Below are 6,820 nucleotides of genomic sequence, written 5' to 3' on the forward strand. Positions count from 1 at the left end.
CTGTTTTTGTCTTTTTTTCTTTCTTCAGTTTATGATACTCTTCAGTAAAATTCAACATTGGGCCAGCCTTTACTCTGCTGTGGTTTAGCAAAATCAAAGAGAAGTATCAGCCAAAATTTAATATGCCTTCATATCGTTTTTATTTGTAACTTTTGCAAGCATTCCACTTTTTTTTCCATTTGTGTGTTGTAATATGGTCACTTGTTAGCCAAATGGAGTGATTGGGGTGGGGCACATGACCCGTAATTACAAACACAGCTATAATTGAAACACAGCTGCAGGCTGTGCTGGAGTCTAGGCACAGTTTTTGTGGCCAGGGTAGGGTGGGGTTCCTGGGCGTGAGCAGTTGGTGGTTGGGTGTGACTCTTGGTTTACCGTGACCCCCGCCAGTTGGTGTGCTTTCTTCAGAAGGCAGCGGCTTCTATGAGCCTTTTTACACAGGAGACAGTTGACTTCTGAAAGAGATCATGGATAAAACTAAGTGAGAAACACCTAATTCTTAAATATCAAGAGTTTAAGCCAGTACTAAAATGTGAAAACCAATTTCACTTACTACATTATTTGTAGTTTTCGACAGTGATGTCAGATGTTTGTCTTTTCATATTTTCATATTCCTCTTTTCAAAATGACAGCTTTCAAGAAATAGGGAGTAGGCATAGTAAATTCCCATTTGGGGAAAGGAAATGCCCATCTCTTTCATGTGAGTCAACCAATGAAAAAGGAGTTGGGTAAACATTTTCTAACTTGGCTCTGGAATTGGTTTGTTGTTAGAAGTCTTAGGCCAAGAGTCTGGCTGGTTTTAGAATGTGGTAATTATACATTCAAACATTATTTGATACCTTTTATTTTCTACACATGTTCTTGAAGCTTATTGGATGTAAGGGAAGTCTTACAATGAAGTGGGAGAAACTTGGCTGTAGTTAAATAATAAAAGGAGGCAGCAGAACCTAGAGGGGAACTGGGACAAGCCGTAGCAGAGCGAGACCCTCAAAATTCTTGTTGGAACATACAGGAAGTTGGCCAATGCTCAGTTGTCTGCCAGGTAAGATAGTTTTTCTTTTTCCCTGCATGCTGGAGCGTGGTTCCCCGCATGTCCTTCTTCCTTATCACATGGTTTTCCCTGGGCATCACTCACCTGGGTTCCATTAGTTAGGGTGCCACTCTCCCCCAGTGTTTCTCAGTAACATTTTTTTTAAGTCTGATAATTTTAACACCTACATTTTGATTGATACTGTTCTTCAGTCCTCAGAGTTCAGAAAACCACAAGAACAGCTGGACTTTGGAGTCAAGCCTGGCTTTGTTCGGGGTGACTTTGAACAAGTTACTTAATATCTGAGCTTCAGTTTTTTCATATATAAAAATTAACACGTAGTTTAGAGGGTTGTTGTAAGGATTATTTTAAAATAAATATTTAGAGCACTGCTTTGTCCGAGAACTCCTGCAAGCTAGCAAACCTGTCAGAAGGCCTTATGTTGGAAATAAAGTGCTGGCCATCAACATACACTCTAAACTTTATGAAAGTAGCTTATGAAGAGGCCAGAGAAAATGTGGATGATGCTGTGTTCATTTAAAAGGAAGATGAGTGGGGAGATCTGAAAAATAAGCTCTGGAATAGAAGGAAAGTAGGGGACCCAGTAATGACACAGCTTCAGATGTGTATATGCGAGGTACCAGGTCATACATAGAGCTTAGACATGTTAACATGTTAGACATGTTAGGCCAGAAACATGAGTGTCAAAATCTGAGATGCTACTTGTTGCTAGGGTACAAAAATTACACTGTTCAAAAGAAACGGGTCTAATAAAGGTGGGAAACTACTATACATCAAGAATACACAAAAGGAACTTAGACCTGAGAGGGAAAGTAAATGAGGAGTATGTGAATACTGATGAAAAAAGACAAAAATATGATGGTTGGGTTATATTGTACTTTTCTTCATCAGATTAAGACTATGGATTTCTGTTCTGAATCTGCAACAGGAAAACACGGAGACAAGACACGGTAGGATGCAGTAGTTGGGCTATAAAAGACCTTCCTGGGTATCTTATTTGCTAAGAGTCCGATTAACTCTTGACTTGCTGATAATGCCATCCCATTAGGTTACCAGACGTAACAAAACTGCTGCTCTGGGATTCCTTTTGACCCAGTGGGAAAGAATTATTCCAGGGGAAATGTTAGGAGCCTGTAGTGAACATAGGTGTGCACTCAAATGCTAGTAATGATGAAACTAAGACAGACACTGGTGATTGCTTCTCCAGCATCCCTCCTTCTTCCTGGCTGGGATATTGAGGAGTCACTTTGCTTTTGCCCTCCTCATGGCTTAGGGAAGTAGGACGTTATCCCAGCTCTGTGACCTCGGGTGTAATTGCTTTAGAAGTGGCCGTGGGACTCCATCCTGGCAAAGGAGGCGTGAGGGAACTCTGCTGAGGGTGTTTCTGGGGAAAGCTCCTTCACTCCCAAGGAGACCTTGCCAGAGACTTTTTGTCTGTGGACATTATTTTGCCTGAATGTGATGATTGAAACTGCTATAGCCACATTGGGACCCAGAAGGGAGCTAGCCTGAGGGCAAAGCCAGCACATTGAAGCTGTAGAGGAGAAAGGAAAACACCTGCCCTTGCAGAACTGCTGATTCTTTTTTAGCTTTTAAGTTCAGGCATACATGTGCAGGTTTGTTATATAGGTAAACTCGTGTCACGGGTTTGTTATACAGATAATTTCGTCACCCAGGTATTAAGTCTAGTACCCATTAGTTATTTTTCCTGATCCTCTCCCTCCCACCTTCTACCCTCTGGTAGGCCCCAGTGTCTGTGGTTCCCCTCAATGTGTCCATGTGTTCTTATCTTTTAGCTCCTGCTTACAAGTACGAACATGCAGTATTTATTTTTCTATTCCTGCATTAGGTTCCTAAGGATAATTACCTCCAGCTTCATTCCTGTCCCTGCAAAAGACATGATCTCATTCTTTTTTCATGGCTGCATAGTATCCCATGGTGCCTATGTACATTTTCTTTATCCAGTCTACCACTGATGGGCATTTAGGTTGATTCCATGTCTTTTCTGTTGGGAAGAGCCCTGCAGTGAACACATGCATGCATGTATCTTTAGGATAGAACGATTTATATTCCTTTGGGTATATACCCAGTAATGGGATTGCTAGGTCGAATAGTATTTCTGTTTTTAGGTGTTTGAGGAAACGCCATACTGTTTTCCACAATGGTTCAACTAATTTACACTCCCACCAACAGTGTATAAGTGTCCCCTTCTACACAACCTCTCCAGAATGTGTTATTTTTTTACTTTTATTTAGTTACCTTTTATTATTTTTGAGACAGGGTCTCACTCTGGCCCAGGCTGGAGGGCAGTGGTGTGAGCTCGGCTCACTGCAACCTCTGCCTCCTGGGCTCAAGCGATCCTCCCACCTTAGCCTCGTGAGTAGCTGGGGCTACAGGCTTGTGCCTGGCTGATTTTTTATATTTGTAGGGATGAGGTTTCTCCACGTTGCCCAGGCTGGTATCAAACTCTCGTGCTCAAGCAATCCACCAGCCTCAGCCCTCCAAAGTGCTGGGATTACAGGCAAGAGCCACCGCACCCAGCCAATTTTTGACTTTTAATAGTAGTCATTCTGACTGTTGTGAAATGGTATCTCATTGTGGTTTTGATTTGCATTTCTCTAATGATCAGTGATGAGCTTTTTTTATACGCTTCTTGGCCACGTGTACTCTTGTGACAAAAGTGTTATGTTTTTTGCCCATTTTTTAATGGGGTTGTTTATTTTATACTTGCAAATTTGTTTAAGTTCCTGATAGATACTAGATATGAGACCTTTGTCAGATGCATAGTTTACAAAATTTTTCTCCCATTCTGTAGGTCGTCTGTCACTCTGTTGATAGTTTCTTTTGCCTGCAGAGGCTCTTAAGTTTGATTAAATCCCATTTGTCAATTTTTGCTTTTGTTGTGATTGATTTTGGTATCTTCCTTATGAAATCTTTGCCTATTCCTATGTCCAGGATGGCATTGCCAAGGTTGTCTTCCAGGATTTTTATAGTTTGGGGTTTTATATTTAAGTCTTTATTCCATCTTGAGTTGATTTTTTGTGGTGTAAGGAAGGGGTCCAGCTTCAGTTTTCTGCATATGGCTAGCCAGTTATCCCAGCACCATTTATTGAATAGGGAGTCCTTTCCCCATGCTTGTTTTTGCCAGGTTTGTTGGAGATCAGATGGCCATAGAGTGCAGCTTCATTTCTGGGCTCTCTATTCTGTTCCATCAGTCTGTGTGCCTGTTTTTGTGCCAGTACCATGCTGTTTGGGTTACTGTTGCCTTGTAGTATAGTTCAAAGTCAGGTGGCGTGAGGCCTCTGATGTCTCCAGCATTGTTCTTTTTGCTTAGGATTGCCTTAGCTATTGGGGCTCTTTTTTTTTGGTTCCATATGGGTTTTAAAATAGTTTTTTTTCTGGTTCTGTGAAGAATGTCATTGGTAGTTTGATAGGAATACCATTGAATCTATACATTAGAAGAGCTGCTGACTTTTCTCGGTGTGGAGCCCGATGCTCTGGGCTTCTTGAGAAGTAATCTGTTGGAGCTTTTTCCTTCTTCCAGTTCAAAGCATCATATACATAGAAGAGAGTGTTAGGCATCAACATCTACTCCAAACCTTATGAAATTAGCTTACAAAAAGATGAGAGAAAATACGAAGATGCTTCTGTGTATGCAGATCTCTGAAAAATAAGTATATGCTGTGTAGTCACAGATTATTCTGATGAAGGGAAAAGAGGCATCTAAAGAGACCATTGTGGCTACAAGTCAGCTCTCCAATCTCATAATTTTAAAAAACCTGAACAGAAAGTGGGAGTTTGGATATATCAATCAAGGATGAATGTAATAAGTGCCAAACACTTCTGTGAAGAATGTTGGAAAGGCCTGGGATGAGCTAGAGTTGACAGAAAAATAATAAAAGCTACATGTTTGTTATGGTCACACAAAAACCAGCAGGGATACACCCCATGGTTCTCAAGTGTGGCTGCACATTAGAATCACTCAGGAAGTTATCATTTTTTTTACTTTTTAATATCGATGCCTGGGCCTCATACCAACCGCGTTAACTCTGAACACCTATGGCTTGGAGAAGATCCCTGGAAGGGAACACACGCTAAAGCTGGGAATGAGGACAGTTAATGTGGCACTGGAAACCAACCAAGGTGACGAAGACAGGAAGCAGGTGCCCCGCTACCTTGGTTCAAGTCACCAGACCCAGATAAAGTTATATTTCAGTTATATTTCCGAGTTCTGAAAGAACTTGTGCACTCTGAGTAACCTGTTCCTCTCTCAGTTTCATTGTCAGAAATGGAAGGCAAGCCCTAGGCACTCTCACAACCTCGCCATCATCATCTGCTCTGAGGCCAGAAGGAACCGCAGACAGCCACGTCCCCTCTCAGTGTCCTCACTGGAGTCTCTGTGGACCCAGGACATCCCCTTTTCTATTCCCACTTTCTGTCACACACCCTCCCCCATTCAGAAACCCTTTACTGGCCTCTGGAGGTCAGGCTCCACTGGAAACTTGCCATATGCCTTCGACCTCTCTGAAAGTTCCCTTCACTTTCTTGCTCTGACCCCTGACTCACCTGAGGGCACTGCCTCGTTTGTAGTCCTGGGAGTGTTCTGTATTTTAAGGCTGTCATTTATTGACTGTTTACTTAGTGATAAGCACTGTTCTGTGGTCATAACATAGCCCCATTTTACAGATGATAAAACAGGCCCAGAAAAGTCCCATTTATTCTTTGAACATTGAAGGTTCATTTTCTCAGGCAAAGACTATTCTTAAAAATATGCCTTATAATTTTTTTCTGTTTTTAAAATTGATATATTTCCATGTTAGGACTGTAATCCCATGATTACAGAAAAGTATGAGGGGAAAAAAATGAATCCCACTATCCAAAATCAGCTCTTAATATCTTGGCAAATTTCCACTAGTCCTCTTTATGAATATGTATACGTTAAAATAAAAGAGTACTGTATACAGAGTTTGTATGTGATTTTCATCTTTACGTATCACAAGCATATTCCCAGAATATAAAATCTTTGAAAACGCATTTGCTTATAGCTCTACAATACTCCATTTTATAGGCATGCCATTTTCATCCAAGTGTCAAACGGATTGACATACAATTGTTAATAATCTTTACTTTTTATACGTTAAATGCCATAGCATCTGTAACAATATCATCTTTTTTCATTCCCGATACAGGTAATTTTGTCTTTTCTTTCTTTTATTTCAGTGTAGCTAGTGGCTTATATATTTTATTGCTCTCAAAGAAACAGCATTTTATTTTCACTGTTTTTTTGTTTTGGATTACTTACCCATTTTCTATTTCATTGATCTCCACTGTTATTTTATTTTCTGTTTCTATCGTTAATGTGCTCTCAGTTTTCCTAGCTTCTTGAGGTGGAAAGCTTAGATTAATTTTTTTCCTTCTGAGTGCTGCTTAGGCTGCATCCCACAAACTTTGCTATATTATGTTCTCATTTTCAATCAGTTAAAAAAAATTCTAATTTCCCTTGTGATTTCTATTCATGGCTTATTTATCAATATGTGTTTTCTTTCCAAGTAGGAATTTTGTTTTGTTTTTCTTTTTTTCTTTTTTTTTTTTTGAGATGAAGTCTCACTCTGTTGCCCATGCTGGAGGGCAGTGGTGCGATCTCGGCTCACTGCAAGCTCCGCCTCCCAGGTTCGTGCCATTCTCCTGCCTCAGCATCCCAAGTAGCTGGGACTACAGGTGCCCGCACCACGCCAGGCTAATGTTTTTGTATTTTTTAGTAGAGACGGG

The sequence above is a fragment of the Rhinopithecus bieti genome, unplaced genomic scaffold (genome assembly GCF_001698545.2).
Source record: "Rhinopithecus bieti isolate Rb0 unplaced genomic scaffold, ASM169854v2 scaffold_28547, whole genome shotgun sequence".
Classification (NCBI taxonomy): domain Eukaryota; kingdom Metazoa; phylum Chordata; class Mammalia; order Primates; family Cercopithecidae; genus Rhinopithecus; species Rhinopithecus bieti.